The following is a 21061-nucleotide window of genomic DNA, read 5'->3' as shown; positions in this document are numbered from 1 at the left end:
AAATTCGACTTAAGAACAAACCTACAGTCCCTATCTCGTTCGTAACCCGGGGACCCCCTGTATCTGGTAATTGTTGCGGCTGCGGACATATACAGTGGTTAACACAGAAAAGAACAGTGCAGAAAAAGATTAAAAAAAAACATAATGGGGTTTTAAACCTAACTCTGAATAGGTCGATGTGACCTGCGTGTGACATATAGTCACTTAAATTGCATTTGGAGGGTAAACAACGAAACAGTTCAGCTTAGCGTTTTCCTCTGCTTGGGAAACAGTAGAGTGTAGTCTGCACTGACCTCAGTCAGCTCGTGTATGCTTGCGGGCGTTTTTGGAGGTGACCAAGTTCCAGTCATCTGTGAAGTGCTCAGGACTGCGTGAAACTTGAGCCTTTGGTGAATCCTCTGCTATAATATGCCATCTTTGGAGTAGCTGCATTCCCTTGGTAAGAGTATCAACAACGTGCTCCTTTCCATCTTTAGTTATAATCAATTTAGTAGGGAACCCCCATTTGTATGTGATCTTGTGATTTCTTAACGCTTTGGAGATTGTATTTAGGTTCCTACGCTTCTGCAGAGTGAATTGTGATAGATCAGCGAAAAATTGTAGATCTTTATATTGTGGTGGGAAAAGATCTTTACTGTGGGAAGCCGCCATCAGGCGTTCTTTTGTTTGCTAAAAGTGTAGCCGGAGTATAACAACTCTTGGTATGTTATCCGGTAGGTGAGATGGCTTAGGTAAACGGTGGATCCTGTCCACGGTAATGTCCAGCTCCGTTAAATCTGGTAATATGGCCTGAAAGAGTTGGCCTGTGTAGGTGCGCAGGTCGGATTGCAGGACCGACTCGGGGATCCCCCTTATTTTAAAGTTATTTCTCCTAGAGCGGTCCTCAATGTCTGCTAATTTTGCTTTAAGAGCATCCAATTCATCAGTATTGTTATCGTTTGCGTCCACTAGATCATTGATGGTGGTTGCGAACTCCCCCATTTTGTGTTCAATATGATCTACCCTGGATACTGTTTCCTTCAGTTCCACACCAAATTTATGAACACAGGATAGCATGTCAGCATGTAGTGAACTCCGAAGAGAAACTAACATGTCCTTTAGTGTGGTGTCCAGGACAGGCTGGTTGGTGTTGGGAAAGAGATCTATTGAATCAGGGAGATCTCTGGTATCTTCTCCTGAGTCTAGGCCTGGTGTTATGTCTCGGCTAGAATCCGAGGCATCCAGCCTCAATCTTGCTTTCTCCGGGCTCCCCGAGGTAGGGGTATGTATAGGAGAGTGTGTGCTTCTTTGTGCTGCATTCCTTTTGTGTGGATTACCTTTGCCTGTCTCGTATAGGGGGGTACTAGACATACTTTGCGCCGCTGTCCCGCCGCCGCCATCTTGCTTAGGCCCGAGCGGGTAGTATTCAGTAAGTTTTTGCGGCCTCCGATTCTCCTTATTACGCCTCGGCATGATCGATCGGTTCCCCGAGCTGTACTGCCGATCCGTAGATGGTTATGTGCGGGTTTAGATCAGTGGATCAGGCGATGTGAGCCGGTGTGTTCCCGAGCGCTGTGGAGCTCCTCTATTAAGCGTCCATCTCCTTCCGCGGCAAGCTCCGCCCCTAAACCTCTGCTTTTAACGGGAATGGTTGCAAAGGGAAATGCCCCAGGGATTATATAGGCATGGGAGGTAAACCAAATCATGCAAGAAGTATAGTAAGGTAAAAAAAATAAAAGTTAATGGGAATTGTTAGACAGTATCAGATTGGGTTTTTTTGCAGGCTAGCTGGTAAGTGTGCAGGGAAATGTTTGTATATTTAACATACTGTAGTACACTAAGGCCCCATACACTGGTGGATGAATAAGAAGTAAAAATAGGCAGTAGAGCTTCAGTTTTACCCTGCCTGCCCAGCCGCAAGTTAATATGGCCAATGGCCATGTTAAAGGAGAAGCATAGCCAAAGCTTTTTTGGCTCTACTTCTCCTTTAGGTCACAGGAGTGCAGTTAGTTCTGCACTCCTGTGACCTGTTTTCAACTGACAGCAGGCTAAAATCTGCTGTCGGCTGACGTCACTCAGCTGATCCAGGATCTGAAAAGATCCCGACCATATGTTTAGAATCTGTCCAGCAGCCTGGACTGGCAGTTGGCTCAGCCTCTCAACAAGTCACTGAGAGCCTGAGCCAGCTGCTCCCACCCCCTCCACAGCCCAGCTGTCAGGGCTGGGATCAGCCCTTCCTTCTCTGAGCTGGCCGCTCAGCTGTCGGCTAATTGCCAGCTCATATCTCTCAACAGTGACTCACCTGTTGATGATATCCTGCTCGTCAGTCCTGCCTACTTAAGCCGTCCAGCCCAGATGATCTCTGCCTTCACCCTGGTCAACATCACAGAGACTATCTCCTGCGTTCCTTTCAAAGACTTGCTTGGCTGACATTCCTTCTGGCTCCAGATCCTGCTTGCTGTTCCACTACACTGATCTCTGGCTTCCTGACTTCCTGGCTTGTCTGACTATCCGTTCCGGTTACCGTACTTTGGCTATGTTTGGACTGCGTTTTACTTTACTTACTTTTATTATTAAACAAGTGTGATTTAACTGTACTTCTGTCTCGGTCTGATTCATGGTCTCTGACAGTAGGCAAGGGCCATGAATTCAGAAGATGCAGTCAATCCACTTGTTGGTAATATTTTTTCCAGATTGGATGAGCAGGCTCACTTCCCCTTAATCAGTTTGCCTTGGCGTTACAAACGCTACCGAGTCAAACGGCTCACCTGGAATCTCCCACTGTGGCTGCTCCGGTACAAACTGTGTTGCAGGCCATCCCTGCTGCTGCTCCAGTCTCTGTGGAGGCACTTGAGTATTCACTCAAGTATTACCTCTACAAGAGGTATGTCTGGTTCCGCTCCACTTCCCCAGCGATTCGGGGGTGATCCAGTCCAATGCAGAGGGTTTCTCAACCAGGTTGAGATATACTTTGAGATGCTGCCCCAGGCGTTTCCCACGAACAGAAGCAAAGTAGGTTTTGTGATATCTTTGCTTTCTGAGAGAGCCTTGGCCTGGGCAAACCCTCTATGGGAGACACAAAAACCTGTTGTTTTGAGTTACCCTGAGTTTGTGGCTTCTTTTAAAAGGGTATTCTTCTGCTGCCAAGTGCCTCATGTCCATCAAACAGAGTATAAGAACTGTTGCCGATTACGCCATTGAATTCCGTACTCTGGCCGCAGAGGTTGCTTGGAACAATGAGCCCCTCGTGGTTGCTTTTTCTCATGGTCCCTCGGATACCATTAAGGATGAGATAGCAGCCCGAGATATACCCACTGAGCTGGAGAAGTTGATCATGTTTGTCATCCTCATTGACTCCAGACTCAGAGAAGGACTCTCTTTTAAGGAGCGCTTGCAGAAGCCTCCTGTACATTTGTCTCCGAGCTTTGCAGTCCCACCCTTGCCTTCCCCACCTCCCATGCCTTCTGGTACTGAGTCGGTCAGTTTAGGGGAACCCATGCACTTGGGCTTCATGTGTCTCTCTGCGGATGAGAGAACCCTTAGGAGGAGAGAGAGATTGTGCCTTTATTGTGGCCAGGCAGGTCACTTTTTGAAGTCTTGTCCTAGCCGTCCAGGGAACGCCCAAACCTTGAGGTCCTGTCATGGACAGACCTTAGGTGGCATTTTGTTTCCTCCCCAGTTATCTAGAAGGATAAGCCCCTGGTTTTGGTTACGCTTTCTTCGGCTGAGTTGTCTGTCGAGATACAGGCTCTAATCAACTCTGGGGCTGCAGGCCTGTTCATTGATGCTGCCTTTGTATCGAAGAACTCAATTCCGCTGTAGCTGCCTGACACTCCACTTCCCATTGAGGCTCTTGGCGGGAGACCTATGCAGCCTGCCCATGTGACTCATGTTCTGATGTCCATGGCCGTAGGGGCTCTTCACCATGAGATAATCCAATTCCAAGTTATTTCCTCACCTAAGTTTCCACTGGTTATTGGTTATCCTTGGTTACAGAAGCACAACCCCTCTTTTGATTGGCTCCATGCTGAGGTTCTCTCCTGGTCACCACAATGCAGTGAGACCTGCTTCCAGAAGGTAGCCAAGGTCCTGTGCACCTCTTCACTCTCCTCCCTGCCAGGGGAATACCGCAATTTTAGCAATGTCTTTGAAAAAGATCAAGCAGGTAGTTTGCCTTCACATCGGTCATGATTGCACAATTGACCTTCAACCTGGTGCCATACCCCCTCATGGCCGGGTTTATTCTTTGTCAGTCTTGGAGGATAAGGATAAGGTCATGGAGGAGTATGTTGTAGATGCACTTTCTCAAGGTTTCATACGCAAATCCTCGTCTCCTGCTGGTGCTGGTTTCTTCTTTGTGAAGAAGAAGAGTGGTGAACTGGGACCTTGTATTGATTATAGGGGTCTCATTCGTTTCACACTTAAGAATGCCTATCCGAATCCTGTTGATTACGGAGTTATTTGACCGCCTCAAGGGAGCAACATTTTTCACGAAGCCTGATTTGAGAGGGGCATACAATCTTGTGAGGATTAAGTAGGGCGGTGACGGAAAACTACGTTTAATACCAGAACAGGCCATGATGAGTAACTTATAATGCCTTTTGGCCTTTGTAACGCTCCGGCAGTTTTCCAGGAATTTATTAACTATGTCCTCCGAGATTTGTTGCAGTTATGTGTGGTGGTTTATCTCGATGATATCCTCATATTTTCCAAGTCCCTGGAGAGCCACCACACAGATGTCTGTCGTGTGCTTCAGAAACTAAGAGAGAACAATCTCTATTGTAAATTGGAGAAGTGCGAATTCCATCGTGAACGGGTTAAATTCCTGGGTTATGTAATTTCCACTGCTGGTTTTTCGATGGACCCAGAGAAACTTTCAGCAGTCCTACAGTATCCCCGACCCATGGGTTTACGTCCTGTGCAGCATTTTCTTGGTTTTGCCAACTATTATCGGAAGTTTATTTGTAACTTTCCGTCTCAGGTCAAGCCCCTGACTGATATGACCAGAAAGGACGGTAACCTACAGAGTTGGTCTCCGGAGTTCATTAAGGCCTTTGAGAGTCTCAAGGCTGCCTTTGTTTCTGCTCTTGTGTTGGCACATCTTGATCCTACATTACCTTTTAACCTTGAGGTTGATATTTCTGAGACTGGAATTGGCTCCCTTCTGTCACAATGTCCTACCTCTGAGAGCGATATGTGTCCTTGTGGCTACTTTTCCAAGAAATTGTCACCTGAGGAGTGCAATTACGAGATTGGTGACAGAAAGCTGTTAGCGATCATTTTAGCCCTTAAAGAATGAAGACGTCTCCGCGAAAGTACCACGGTGCCGGTTCTCATTCTTACTGACCCATAAGAATCTCACATTCTTGTCTGAGGCTAAACACCTCTCTCCCAGAAGGGCATGATGGGCTCTTTTCTTGTCAAGTTTCAATTACATTGTTTCATTCTTACCCGGTACTAAGAATGTAAAGGCTGACGCTTTGTCACAACAATTTTCCTCCACTTCCAAGATCGTATTCTGGCTACGGTTCGCAGCAGTCTCACTTCTCCTTTGGATGACAAAATTCCTGCTGCTTAAGTCCATGCTCCTCCTGAGAAACCTTGTCACCGCTGCTTTGTCCCAGAGAGTCTCCGTACTGCTGTGCTCCAGACTTTCTATTCTCCCAAGGCTGCTGGCCACCCTGGGAGGAATCAACTCTTTTGTGCCATTTCCCAACAATTCCGGTGGCCTAGTCTACATGCTGATGTAACTGCCTTCGTAGTTGCCTGTTCTGTGTGTGCTCAGAGTAATGCCACGTACACACGGTCGGATTTTCTGACGGGAAATGTTCGATGGGAGCTTGTTGTCGGAAATTCCTACTGTGTGTAGGCTCCATCGGACATTTTCCGTCGGAATTTCCGACAAACAAAATTTGAGATCTGGATCTCAAAATTTCCAACAACAAAATCTGTTCTCGTAAATTCCGATCCTGTGTACACAATTCCGATGCACAAAGGTCCACGCATGCTCTGAATCAATTACGAGACAGAAGCGCTCGGTCTGGTAAAACTAGCGTTCGTAATGGAGATAGCACATTCTTCACGCTGCAAATTTTTTTTTTTTTTTGTCAGATCTCCATAATAATGTTTTTATAGTGATTTTTTTTTATCAAGATCTCCTGCTTTTTAAAAAAAAAATTCTAGTGCTCTCCATAATATTGTTTTTCGTTTTGTGTGTCAAGTTTTTTTTAACCTCAAGGAGATTGGTTGGTGTCGGTGTCCCTTGTTAATTTGACATTGTATTTAGGAAATGTACCTGTCTACTCACAAAAAAACTGTCCTTTTTAAATTAAAACACATAGGCAAGTGGTAGCCTGAGGCGTCCATATAATAGTGAGCACAATCCGGTCCCGGACTACAAGAGATCAGGAACAGCAGCAGATGACATATATGTCCCCAGGCTGTGGTCATACAACAGCCTGCATCTTTTGTCAGACCAGACTGAACGCAGGCCATCACACTCTTGTCTTCCTTCCACTCATCCTTCCAGGCTTGCTTCCAGGCTGTGGTTTTGGAGTTATGGCAGGAGGTGGAGGAGGAGGATGGTCGAACTCACACAGCTGGGTTTTGGTTGTGAGTTGACCCCTCAACCCCTTACTTAGGGTCAGATACATAATTTCCTCACAGATGAGGCGTTGGCCCTCCTCCATTTCCTGCATTTTGCATGCAGCCGTGAAGGCAAAGGCCTCTTGAGGAGTGGGGGTGGTTCTGAGGGCAGCATTAGCCTCCCGAATCAGCCCAAGTGCTGCCTCCTCCATGTTACTCCCCTTCCTGGGCCTTTTGGTTGGAAGGTGGAGTGGAGGGACCTTGGAATCGGTCACTTACCCCTGCCACCTCCTGGCTGCCACTTACCCCCGCCATCTCCTGGCTGCCACTTTCCCCTGCCAACTTCTGGCTGCCACATTCCATGCCCTCCTCCTAGCTGAGGCTTTCCTGTGTATGAAAAAGAGACAGAGTTTTAGTTTTTTATTCATCAATCACACACAATTTTCAGCTCATGACTGTTGCAAATTGAATGTTAACAAATAGAAAAGACTGTCATTCTGACTCCAGCATTTTTCATTCTTGTCCCAAACATTTTTGGCCACTACTGTCTATTGATCTGTAAAACACTTTAAATCAGCAATTAGTGATCAATAATAACATCTAGTTAACATCATTAATTTTACGACAAGAAATATGTAGAACAATGCTATACCTGGCTCAAGCTGGGCTCCTCCACTTCTTCCTGACTGGAAGGCCCAGGTTGGACATCGGAAGCCTCAGCTGGGGTGGAAGGAAGCGTGGAAGGAAGGGTTGAGAGTGATTGCCTGACTTCAGTCTGGTCTGACAGAAAATGCAGTCTGTCATAGTATCACAGCCTGGGGACATAAATGGCATCTGCTGCTCCTGATCTCATGGAATCCTGGACCTTATTGCACTCCCTATTATAAGTGCTCCTCAGCCCACCAATTTTTGCCTAGAAATAGGGGATGGTTGTTGTAGGGATCTGCGGCTTCAGCAACTCCAGCAGTTTCTCCAGCGCTGCCTGCCTCTTTTGTTTATGATTATAATGCAGATGTTTCACCTGCCACAGACAGGGCAGCTCCCTGTACTTGTCTATGAATATGGGGAGGAAGTTGTGATCATTGAAGCCATCCATTTTCTCTGCAAGACACAACACAAGACAAACCCTAATGTCAGGCTAAACTCTCCTAATCTTGTCCCAATATGGGCCTCAATCTAGAAGCAATATAGGCCACTGATGCACCAAGTTAAAACTGTACCTTCGTTAAAATGATCAGCGCTTCCGCTACTCCTTCCTCCGCTCACAGATCGCATGTACGACGCACGTGTGTTACACTTTATATACACTGCGCATGCGTGAAACTCTGCTCGCCCCAGACGTTCTTTCTAGTCTATAGCCCACCCCTTGTTTTTTGGCGCAGTGGGAGAGCACATGGTGGAGAAAGAGCAAGTGCATGCAGACAGCAGCAATGATGAAAGGCCGGAGTCACGAACGTCCCGATCCCGGAGGAGATTTAAGGCCTCAAACATGTCCTTTTATAGAGATGGTGGAGATGGTGGACATCTTGAAGGGGGCCGACTATGATGGAAAGCATGGACCTTACCCAAACCCAAATGTCATTAAGGCCAAGATCATGACTAAAGTTGTGAAAAGTCTGCACAGGAATTTTGGGGTACGACAATCCAAGGATCAATTGAGGAAACGCTGGTCAGACCTGAAATTGAGGGAGTACGATCAGTACAGAAAGATCAAGAGAGTTCTTCAAAAAAGTAAGTAGTTGTGTGTTCCTATTATTATTATTACTTGCATGCTGCTCCATGTGCTTTTCTTTACTGTTGTACAGTTTAAAATGGAAATTTTCAGGTTCATGGGCACAGTAATCGTTCATAGTAAACATCATTCGTTCGCCCACTAATACAATGTTTTTGGCAGATCCAGGTTAACTACATTTGTTCAGGCCTATTTGTATTAAAAGAAGTTTAGTACATTGTTGTCTAGATGGATTTGTACTAGAATGAAATGCAAACTTGATTCAGTGTAAGGAGGGGACACTCAGCAGCTGTTTACACATCTGGACGCAGGAGCACTAGTGTGGGACACCAGAACACCCTTTTTAGGGTGTCCCACACAGGTGCTCCTGTGGATAATAGGAGTGTCTCCATGTGTGAAAATTGTACAAAATTGGTAAGTATTCCAGCTTTAGAAAGGGATGTAATGTCTTCAGCTTGGAACTCTGTCAAAAAATTGTACGGCACTTCCAAGCAATGTTTCCTATTACTATTTCTCGCCTCAAATATCTGTGTGCTAAGTATACCTTTTTCTTATTCAAATAGGGGAGAAAAGACTTGGCACATCTGAGGACACCATGGACCCCCCCACCTCCTAAATAAAAGGAAATCCCCACACCACAAACAGAAGATGTTGAGGAAGGAGAGGTTTTTGAAGTGGGCAAAATAGTGACCACAACAGGTGTCTGAGATCGCAGCTTCAGGTATTAGATGGATGCCTGCATATTTATAAAACATGTTGTGTTTTTGAATTTTAGGTGATGTGGATGTTGTGGAAGAAGAAACTCATTTCACAAGTGCACAGATCCTCATCAGGGAGATCATGGTGTGCAATCGGGACTTTTCAGAGGATCAAGGAAGTCATCAATGATGTTGAAAAAAGACTCAAAAACACCATTGATGTTTTAAGCAGAATCTAAAACACACCTAAATTCTTCAATTTGTTGTTATTTTGAATATTTTTTAAACTTTTTGGAAGTATATTGAAAGCCAAATTTTGAAGATGCACACAGTGTGTCAACATGTGCTATCTGCCATCACGGGATATCAATGTACGCATTTTGTGGGTACAACCCCTTCCTCGCAACTCAAGTAGCGGAGAGGAAGGGGTTGCACCCCCGAAACACGTCCATTGATCCCCCATGATGGGAGCTAGCACATGTTGACATTAGGCATGAGATCAGAAGGGAAATCCCCATTTAGACTCCTAATTTGTGTGCATCTTCAAAATTTGGCTTTCACAGGAGTGACATCAACCCATCTAATAAAGGCAAGATCAACACAGTTTGGACATATATAAAATAACGGTGTCACAGCACTATTAGGTTGGTCGCAGCTCACACCATTTTTGGTGATTTCTCACTAATATATTGAGTATCCACATCAGCGCTTTAGTTTTCTTTCTACGCAGTTTGGACATACTAACGTCTGATATTGCCTTCAATTTATCAAAGTTGAACTTTGTAAGTTCCTGAGTTGTGTATTGTTTTTTGGTTTTAAACATGCATGTTTACCACAAAAAAAGGCTATTTTGTAATGTCAAACGGCAAAATGTTATTTTAAAAATATGTTGGTTTGTTCAAAAACCCTTTTCTAACGCACATGTGAATGTGCACAGAGTAAATATTTTTCTAATCAACAATGTGTGGCTTCTTCTTTCAATGCTAAATAGCATTTTTTTAGTAAGTTGGTGTTTACAGTGACAATGGGGGTTATTTACTAAAGGCAACTCCACTTTGCACAAGTGCAGTTTCAGTGCAGTTTCAAGTGCGCTTTTGCAGTGTACTTGTAGTGCAAAGTGGATTTGTCTTTAGTAAATGACTCCCACAGTGCTTTAAAAAATGCCACAATCAGGCCATTTTCATGACTCACAAAAATTAATTACAGTAATGGTGGTGAAAATGATGAATATTTTTATCATTAATGCATTACATACATTAATAACAAAAACAAGGTGTGTGTGTGTGTAGCGGACACACAACATAATAGTTCACTGAAGAAGAGATTGCCACCTCATGTATCAAATAAATTAAATTTGCACTGTTGAAGAAAATGGTCAAAAAGAAAAGCCCATTGGATAATCTAGGAGACAGCTATAAGAAACACAAGCAGTAAATCAAAGGAAATCTTATTTCAGTTTAACTAAAAAAATTGGATTTTTATAACAGCTTACCTGTAAAATCCTTTTCTTTGAAGTACATCATGGGACACAGAGCCATTGTAGTTATTATGTGGGTTATAGGCCACCTTCAGGTGATAGACACTGGCATGTCCTAAGACAAAAAGTGCACTCCCTATATAACCCCTCCCACTGCTGGGAGTACCTCAGTTTTGGAGCAAGCAATACACGTGTATATCAGGAAAGGAGGGACCTCTGTGTCCCGTGATGTACTTCAAAGAAAAGGAATTTACAGGTAAGCTGTTATAAAAATCCTATTTTCTTATCGTACATCACGGTACATAGAGCCATAGTAGTTACTATGTGGGATGTCCCATAGCAATGCCAACTGAAGGGAGGGAGACACAACAAAAGTAGGGCTCTAAGAGACTAGAGAACTTATACTGCAGCCTGCAGTACACTGCGCCCAAAGGCGATATCCTCATGACCAGGGCATTTTTATTCTCAGAGAATAGGTGCAAGAACTCAACCATGCCTGCCACACACACATACCTGCGAAATGGCATGAAATAGTAGCTCTTCCCTCTGCATACAACCCCTCCCTCCACTGCCCTCATCTTCTCCACCCTCCTTAAAAGCTCCACCATCTGTCCTATGTCTTACCTTTGTTGCAATATTAAGCTGAAGCACCTATTCGGCTGTAGTACCTCCCAGCATACTATACTATACTACAGTCACTTGCAAGGGAGATCATGCAGTAGGAGCATCAACAACTGGTGACCAGGGAAAAAATGGAGACCACAGAGGGTGCAGCCTACCACACACCCTCTCCTTCCCATGACTGCACTGAACCCTGGTCACCTGTTCTGTATCTCCCTTGTCCCTGTCTGGCACTCAGTGGGATCTGCGCAGGAGATCTGACCTGTGGGAGCTACTGGGAGATAAGCTATCACTTGTAAACGCAGAAGCTGGACTTCAGTGTTACCAAGTGATAGTGGTGAGCAGGGAGCAGAAGACCTGAGCCAGAGGTGGTGGAACTGAGTTCCCCCTAGTTCCTGCTGAAAAAAAGCCCTGCCCTTTTACATCTACTTGATAGAATCTGGTAAATGTATGGACTGAAGACCAAGTTGCGGCCTTGCAGATCTAAGCCATGGAGGCTTAGTGATGCACTGCCCAAGAAGCACTAACAGCCCTGGTGGAGTGCGCTTTAATATGAAAAGAAGGTATTTTTCTTTTTAAACCATAAGCTTGAACAATCACTTGACGAATCCTGTCACGTACCTGACAGTAGAGCCTGAAAGCAGAGGACGGCCTCTCTTACAACACCGCTGACTCGAGGTCCCCTGGTAGAGCAGACAGGAGGCGCAGAAGTGCAGAGTCGCACGAGTGCCAGGTGGATCGCAGACAGTGAAGCCGGGAGAACTGCAGGAGGGATGGTAATTCAGTAGGATTCTTCAGGTACAGGCAGGCCAGGTCATACACTGGAGGGCACGTCAGGAGCAGATGCGAAGGCAGAAGCGTAGTCAGGATACAGGCCGGATCGGTGACGGGCTGGCAGCAAGGTAGCAGAGGGAGCAGGCAGATGCGGAGTCAAACAAACTAGGTCAGGTACAGGCAGGAAGCAGGAACGTCAGAGGCAAGCTGAGTCGGTTAACAGGAATAGGTATCAGACACAAGGCAACAGGAACACACGGGAATGCTGTAGAGCAGACAGCACTGAGTCTGGAAACTGGCTGAGTTTAAATAGCCTTTTTGGGCGGCAAAAGCTGTCACAGGGTGTGTGTGCACCAATGGCATTCTGACAGGGGCAGAGGTAACAGGTCATCTTCTTCGGCAGCCATCTTGGGTGCTGGCATGCCCTTCCTGACAGGCAGAGGTAACAGGTTGTCTTCTTCGGCAGCCATCTTGGGTGCTGGCATGCCCTTCCTGACATTGCCCCCCCCTAACGGGCAGCCTCCGGATGCCAAATCTGGCCACTTTGTCAGGATAGGTGTTCCTGAAAGCTTGGATAAGTTCTTGGACATGAATGTTGCCTTCTGGTTCCCATGAATTGTCCTCAGGGCCATATCCTCTCCACTTAATCAAGTACTGAACTTGAGTCCTCCTTTTCCTGCAATCTAAGATCGCCTCCACCTCAAACTCTTCTTTGCCGTCCACAACCACGGGTTTGGGTGGACCCATGTGTTGATCTGGAAAAGGCTTAGGAATAGCGGGTTTCAGTAAGGCTATATGGAACACAGGATGGATCCTGAAAGAGTCCGGTAGTTTCAGTTCGTAAGCAACATTGTTGATCCGCCTCTTCACGGGAAAGGGTCCTACAAACTTGGGACCTAATTTTTTCGAAGGACAGGTTTGTCGTAGCCAACCAGACTTGGTAACTTGAATTTAAGATCAGTTCTCCTCTTCTCTACTTGTCAAAGGTCTCCTTGTTATAGGCTTGGGTCTTGGTCATTGTTTCCTGTAACAGTTTATTGTTGGTATTAAAGAAGTCCACCGTTTCAAGAACAGTGGGTACAGGACATTCCGGAATCGTATTGAACGGGAAGGAGGAATGAAAACCATAGTTAGCGAAAAAAGGAGTTTGTTTTGTGGCTGAATGAACAAAATTATTAGAAGAAAACTCTGCCAGGGGAAGTAAGGACACCCAGTCATCTTGTGAAAAAGAAGAGAAGCAGCACAGATATTGTTCAAGTGTTTGGTTGGTTCTTTCTGTTTGTCCATTTGTTTGTGGGTGATAGGCTGAAGAAAATGAAAGTTCAATTCCAAGAGATTCGAATAAATATTTCTAGAATCTGGAGGTGAACTGGACCCCTCTATCAGAGACAATATTTGCTGGAACCCCCGTGAAGTCTTATAACTTCCTTGATGAAGATCTGTGCAGTTTCTTGTGCGGAGGGAGTACCCTTCATAGGGAGGAAATGAGCCATTTTAGATAGTCGGTCAACAATTACGAAAATAGTACTGTAGCCCTCGGATGGAGGCAGTTCCATGATAAAGTCAATTGAGATCATTCTCCAAGGTCTATTCGGGACAGGCAATGGTTTCAACAAACCCCAAGCCTTGGACTTGTTGCTCTTGTTGCGGATACAAGTAGAGCAGGACTCTACGTACCTCCTACAGTCTTCCTCCACTCCAGGCCACCAAAATTTTTGCTGTACTAGTTCAGAGGTCTTTCTAATACCAAAATGCCCTGCAAGCATGTGATCATGGCACAGTCCCAAGGTGGAAGTTTGCAGACCCTCCGGTACAAAGATCTTATCCCCGTACCAGAGTAGCCCCTCTCTTGCCAATACGGTGGTTCCGGGTGTTGAGGAACTCCCCACTGAGGCTTGCTTGAACTGAGTCATTAAGTCCCCTTGCAGAAAGAGGAAGTTCCCAGAAGACAGGATCGTATCCGGGGGGAAGATTTCTTGAGACTTGCTGAACATGCGTGATAATGCATCGGGTTTCACGTTTTTAGATCCAGGCCTGTATGTCAAGTGGAAAATAAATCTAGAGAAGAAAAGTGCCCACCTGGCCTGCCAGGGTCTCATCCTCTTTGCTGTCCTTAAGTACTCTAGATTTTTGTGGTCTGTGTAAATTAGGATTGGGTGTGCAGCCCCCTCTAGAAGGTATCTCCATTGCTCTAACGCAGCTTTGATCGCGAGAAGTTCATGGTCTCTGACCTCATAGTTCTTCTCTGCGTTTGACAGCTTGCGAGAAAAGAACACAACTGGGTGCAACAGGGCCTTGGGTCCCTGCCTTTGGGAAAGTATAGCTCCAACTGCTGTTTCTGAGGTGTCTACTTCTAAGACATAGGGTAGGGCCAAATCAGGATGTTTCAAAACAGATGCGGACGTGAACAGCCTCTTTAGTGCCTTAAAGGCGGCCTGAGCCTCTGGAGACCAACAGAAACTAGAGCCTTGTTTGGTAAGTTGTGTGATGGGAGCGATGATCGCTGAGAACCCCCAAATGAATTTGCGGTAGAAATTTGCAAAGCCTATGAAACGTTGGATGCCCTTCTTGTCACTGGGAGTTGGCCAGTCCAAGATAGCTGTGACCTTTTGGGGATTCATCTTGATACCCTTGGTGGATATGATCAGGCCCAGGAATTGGATGCTCTGGCGTTCAAACTCGCACTTCTCGGGTTTGTTGTAGAGTCCATGTTGTCGAAAGTGACTTAGCACACTTTTGACATGTCTGCGATGGTTGTCTAGAGAGGGAGAAAAGATTAGTATATCATCAAGGTATACAATAACAAACAAGTCCAGAAAGTCTAGGAAGACATTGTTAATGAAGTGCTGAAAGGTGGCGGGGGCATTGCAAAGTCCAAAGGGCATTACAAGATACTCAAAATGCCCAAACCGTGTGCGGAAAGCAGTCTTCTATTCATCGCCTTCTCAAATGCAAACCAGATTATAGGCGCCTCAAAGATCCAGTTTTGTGAATACGGTGGCGGTGCCAAGTCTCTGAAAAAGTTTGGGAACTAGTGGAATAGGGTAACGGTCTTTAACCGTAACCGTATTGAGCTCACGGTAGTCCACACAGGGCCGTAATGAATGGTCTTTCTTTTCTACAAAGAAGATTCCTGCCCCGGCTGGGGATGTGGAAGAGCGAATGAACCCTTTCTTGAGATTATCACCGATGTAGTCTTTAAGGGCTACAAGCTCACATTCGGATAGTGGGAAGATTCTTCCAAAGGGGACCTCGACTCCGGGAAGGAGTTCAATCAGACAGTCATAAGACCGATGAGGGGGAAGAGTCTCTGCCCCTTTCTTGCTGAATACGTCTTGGAAGTCGTGATAAGCTGTGGGTACAAGCTGACGAGTCTCAGAGTCCGTATCAAGGCATAGCATAGAGGGCGCGCTACAAGGGGTTTGTAAGCAGCACTGGATACAGTAGGGGGAGAGAAACTTAATTCCCTCCGTGGCCCAGTCAATGTGGGGATTGTGGGCCTTCAGCCAAGACATGCCAAGGATAACCGGAAACAAAGGAGAGGCGATGGTATCCAGACAGAGCAGTTCCTGATGATACTTGGTAATGGTAGCAAGCAGAGGAATGGTTTCGTGAGTAACTGCCCCGGATTTAATGATGGACCCATCGGCCAAGTAAACAGAGAGCTTCTGTGTCTTGAGTTGTAGTGGGATATGATGTCTTGCAGCAAAGGTCAAGTCCACGAAACAGCTGCAGGCCCCGGAGTCATTTATGGCGGAAGTCTGAATAGTCTCTCCTGGCAGCTGTAATGAAATGGGGAGAGTAAGATGAGCAGAGTTGTTGAGCACATTCGGGGTTGAAGAAGGAGAGGTAGCTGAAAGACACTTATGGGGTTTAACTGGGCAGGACATCACATAGTGTCCTGATCCCCCACAGTACAGGCATAGGTTCTGCTGGCGGCGATTCTGTCGTTCTTCAACAGAGAGAGAAGGACGAAGTAGCATCAAGAATGGGTGTGGTAGGAACTGGTGGAGCAGTGTTGAAAGAGCTGGATACCCGGGGTAGCATCCATTCTGGGCGAGATGGACCCATAGTTCTCTCCAATCTTCGTTCTCTTAAACGACGGTCGATTTGAATGGATAAATCAATTAGAGCTTCCAGAGTAGAGGTCACTCCTACTCGAGCTAACTAGTCCTTAAGAGGGTCGGAGAGGCCCATATGGAATTGGTAGTGCAGAGCGACGGCGTTACAGTTAGTGTCAAAGGCCCGTCATCTGAATTCAATCGACATCAAGGATGCTTATCTCCATGTGCCGATTTTCCCCGCTCACCAGAAATTTCTACGCTTCAAGGTGGAAAATCTTCATTTCCAGTTTGTAGCTCTGCCTTTCGGTCTAGCTACTGCACCTCGAGTGTTTACAAAGGTCCTGGCTCCTCCTTTAGCCAGGCTAAGGGCTCAAGGTATGACAATACTAGCCTACTTAGATGATGTACTCTTGATAGATCAATCGGTAGCCCGCTTAAACCAAACTTTGGTCACCGCAGTCAGCTACCTGGAATACCTAGGTTGGATTCTCAACCTAGAGAAATCCTCCCTAAAACCATCAAGGAGATTGCAGTACTTGGGGTTGATCATAGATACAGCTCAGAAGAGGGTGTTCCTTTATGGAAAGGATCAGTTCCATAAAGGAACTGAATCAGTTGGTCAAAACGAAGAATCCTTCTATTCGACTTTGCATGAAATTGTTGGGAAAGATGGTGGCTTCTTTCGAGGCCATTCCTTATGCACAGTTTCATTCAAGACTACTGCAAAACAGTATCCTGTCAACTTGGAACAAGAAGGTTCAATCTGGACTTCCCAATGCGTTTATCCCCCAATGTGCGTCAGAGCCTCAATTGGTGGTTGATATCCAAGAATCTTCAAAAAGGGAAATCCTTTCTACCAGTTACCTGGAAGATGGTAACAGATGCCAGCCTTCTGGGCTGGGGACCAGTCCTGGAAGAAGCGTCTGTCCAAGGGAAATGGTCCAAATCAGAGATGACCTTACCCATCAATTATTCTAGAGATTGAGGTAGTACGCCTGGACATTCAAACCACAGAATTGCCCTGTCAGAATCCAATCCGACAATGCCACAGCGGTGGCCTATATCAATCACCAAGGGGGCACGAAAAGTCGTGCGGCAGTGACAAAGACAAACGGGAGTCCTTCCATGTTCTCTTCAGGAGGGGCAATCGCAAGCCACCATTCTGGAGCCCTGTGTAGAACTCTGTCTGGGCGATGACTCCACCATCCGACATGCGGCCATTCTTCCCCACGTCCACATAAAGAAACTCATATGTCACCGACACCACCGCCAACATCACAATAATATTAAACCCCTTATAGTTGTAATAGTATGACTCCGAGTTGGGGGGTGGGACTATGTGGACGTGTTTCCCATCAATTGCCCCTCCGCAGTTGGGAAAGTCCCACCGCTGGGCAAATTGGGAAGCCACAGTCTGCCATTCCTGTGGCGCTGAAGGAAAATGTGGAGTCAAACAAGAAAAAAGAAATCAGTAATTTTGCACAAAAACATTGCAAGCAGATTAGACACAAACATTCTTGGCCAACATCAGTATAACATTTATTTTAAGTAGTATTTAAAGACAAAAATATAAGGTCCACTTATCAGATTCCTTACCCTCTTTGATGGCCTATTGTAAAAAATTGAGGTGGGGGGGGGGGTATGTTTTGGACAGGTAACCCTCTAAACTTAATTGAGAGCTGAATGCATAATGTGTTTTACTTTGGCCAGCCCCTCCTTACTTACACTTTTGGAAGCCCACTGGACAGGTAAGAAGTGTCATAATACAAAAATATAAATACACACTGTACAAATTGAAGCGCTTTTTTACATTCTGCAATTACCTATCAAGATAATAACAAAACTTTAAACAGTTTGAAAGTATTCTGGCAGGCCCTTTCATTACATGCTTTGGGAAATTCATACAGAAATCTGACCACAAAAGAGGTAGGTATAGTGTGTATGGGTTTGTCAAAGTCAGCAGATGGAGGATTGGTATCGGTTGACTTAGCAGTTGGGGGAGAGGGAGATTTTCAAATGATTTTGGGACCCCAAAAAAGCCTCTGGCACTCTGCATGAATTTAAGGACACAAATAACATTTGGACACATTATAGGGGGTATTTAGGGTAAAGCACTACTATGGTGCTGACAAAATACATTGATAAGTGACTAGGCTAGGTGTGTATGGGCCCAAGATAGCATGCTGGGCAGGTTAGTGAAGGCAAATATGCATGAAGGACAAAAAAGGAATTTTAAAAACTTCAAGCATGCATGAGAACAAAGGGAACATTCACAACATATTACAATTATGGTAATTAGGGAATGATGAAAGAAATACAATACATTAGCAAACATTAAATACATAGAAAGTGATGTTAAAGGAGAAAACTTACCCTAATATAGTCCTTCTGCAGGACCTGAATGATGGCAGAACAGGTCTCTGGAATAATGATCCCCAGAGCCCGGGGGGAGGTGCCTGTCGAGAACTTGATGCCCTGCAGACTTCTCCCTGTCGCCAAGTACTCTGCTCGGGAGTGATGGCTTGCTGCATGCAGGTGTCCTGCCTGCTAATATAAGAGGACAGCAAAGCAAAGCCAAAAAACGGTAAAAAACAAGGTCCGTCATCCGGAGATAATTCCTGAAATCATCAGGATTATTCTCACGGATCTCCCGCAACAAAGACATATGAGAGAATTGGTCACGCTGGAGTAATCAATTATTCGTCCATTAACTCTTCCCTGACCTGTTCATGGAATGGGCTTGGGTCAAAGTAAGAACCCCAACACCAAGCCCCTGCACAGCACGAACTCTACGACGAGTACGTACCTGCAATATGGCTTCAAAACGGTCAGCTGGTCAGAACGAACTAACAGAACACACTGAAAATCAGAAAGGCCTGAGAAGAGTGAGCTGAAAATCAGAAATGAGCGGACAAGAACGCACTGAGAATCAAATACGTACTATAATAATACGCACTGAAAAACAAATGCAAACTGAAAACCAGATACGAACCCACAAGCACAAACTGAAGAGCAGTAACGATCTGAAAAGCACGAGGCTGAAAAGCGCAAATCATCTCTCATCAAACTTCTACTAACACGAGATTAGCAGAAGGAGCCCAAAGGGTGGCGCACTGGCTATTGAACTTCCCTTTTATAGTGCCGTAGTACGTGTTGTACGTCACCGCGTTCCTGACATTCGGAATTTCCAACAAGATTTGTGTGACCGTGTGTATGCAAGACAAGTTTGAGCCAACATCCGTCAGAATAAAAACATGGATTTTGTTGTCGGAATGTGCATTAGACTCCACAACACCTTCCAATGGGCCTCATTCAACCCATACCCAATGGAGAGAGGCCCTGGACCCACCGGTCTATGGATTTCATTGTGGAGTTACCCAACTCCCAGGGCAACACAGTTATCCTTATGGTGGTTGACCGGTTCTCGAAAATGTCTCATTGTATTCCACTTAAGAAGTTGCCCACTTTTAAGGAACTGGCTTCCATTTTTGCTTGGGAGATCTTTCGCTTACATGATCTACCCAAGGTGATTGTCTCGGACAGGTGTAGTCACTTTTTGTCCTAGTTCTGTTGAGCCTTTTGTGCACAGTTGGGAATTCAGCTTGCTTTCTCCTCTGCGTATCACCCGCAGTCTAATGGGGCCGCAGAACGAGCCAATCAGTCCTTGGAGCAATTCCTACGTTACTTTATTTTTGACCATCATAAAAACTGGTCAGACCTCTTACCGTGGGCGGAGTTTGCTCATAATAGTGCCTTGAATTATGCTTCTCGATTGTCCCCATTTATGACGAACTATGGTTTCCAACCTTCCATGTTGCCTGACTCATTTGTTCCGCAGAGTATTCCTGCATTAGAGGAGCATCTCCGTGGTCTTCGTTCCACTTGAGCACAAGTACAGGAGGCTTTGCAACATGCTAATAATAGGTACAGACTCCATGCTGACCGCAGACACCTGCCTGTGCCTTCCTACCAGGTTGGGGACAGGGTCTGGCTGTCATCTAGCAACCTCCAACTTCGTGTTCCCTCTCTGAAGTTCGCACCTCGTTTTATTGGGCCTTTCCGTATTCTTCGCAGGATTAACCCAGTGGCTTACGCGTTAGACCTTCCTTCTAATATGCGTATTTCAAATTTATTTAATGTCTCCTCATTAAAACCTTTGGTCTGCAACCGCTTTACCACCTCGGTGCCACGTCCTCACTCTGTACAGGTTGAGAACCATGAGGAGTATGAAGTACAGTCCATTGTTGACTCCCGTAGGTTCCATGGGCACATACAGTACCTGGTGCATTGGAAAGGGTACAGTACGGAGGAACGCTCTTGGGTCTTATCCTCGGATGTACATGCCCCAGTTCTCCTCTGTGATTTCCATAGATGTTTTCCGCTCAGGCCTGGTGGTCCTCTGATGGGGAGGGGTCGTTGAGGAGGGGGTACTGTCAGGGCTGGGCTCAGCCCTTCCTTCTCTGAGCTGGCCGCTCAGCTGTCGGATAATTGCAAGCTCCTATCTCTCCACAGTGACTCACCTGTTAATATCCTGCTTGTCAGCCCTGCCTATTTAAGCCGTCCAGCCCAAATGATCTCTGCCTTCACCCTGGTCAACATCACATCTCCTGCGTTCCTGTTAAAGACTCGCTTGGCTGACATTCCTTCTCCAGATCCTGCTTGCTGTTCCACTACGCTGATCTCTAGCTTCCTGACTTTCTGGCTTGTCTGACTATCCGTTCCAGTTACTGAACTTTGGCTATGTATTGACTATGTTTGTTCTATTAACATTTATTATTAAACAAGTGTGATTTAACTGTACTTCTGTCTCAGTCTGATTCATGGTTTCTGACACCAGCGCTCCAGTGAACACTGCAGGGGGCAGAGCAGAAAACTGGCGACAGTCACAGCTCTCTGCTCAGAATGGAGTGGTCAGTGATGTTTGATTGCTCCGTTCTCACTGCATCCACCTAGGTGGATGAATGTGTTCATGTCAAACTTTTGGGTTCACAAATATGCCACTAAGGATTTCTTGGTTGAGAATCTGAAAGTATACTGTGCTCTCGCATGCTTTTAAAAAAACAATATATTGAAATGTTAACTATACCATCATATTGTATGTAAGTAAATTTCTATAGACATTAATGTAAAT

General features: G+C 45.6%; 1 protein-coding gene across 4 annotated transcripts in view; it reads left to right on the top strand.

Moving 5' to 3' along the window:
• Window positions 1-21061, top strand: part of LOC141144399 (ATP-binding cassette sub-family B member 5-like) — a 307989-nt gene that overhangs the window by 246632 nt on the left and 40296 nt on the right. The window lies entirely within an intron of this gene.

Source organism: Aquarana catesbeiana, linkage group LG05 (assembly GCF_042186555.1).
Source record: "Aquarana catesbeiana isolate 2022-GZ linkage group LG05, ASM4218655v1, whole genome shotgun sequence".
NCBI classification, from domain to species: Eukaryota; Metazoa; Chordata; class Amphibia; order Anura; family Ranidae; genus Aquarana; species Aquarana catesbeiana.
The sequence above is the reverse complement of the archived record's forward strand: the minus strand, read 5'-3'. Positions and strand labels throughout refer to the sequence as shown.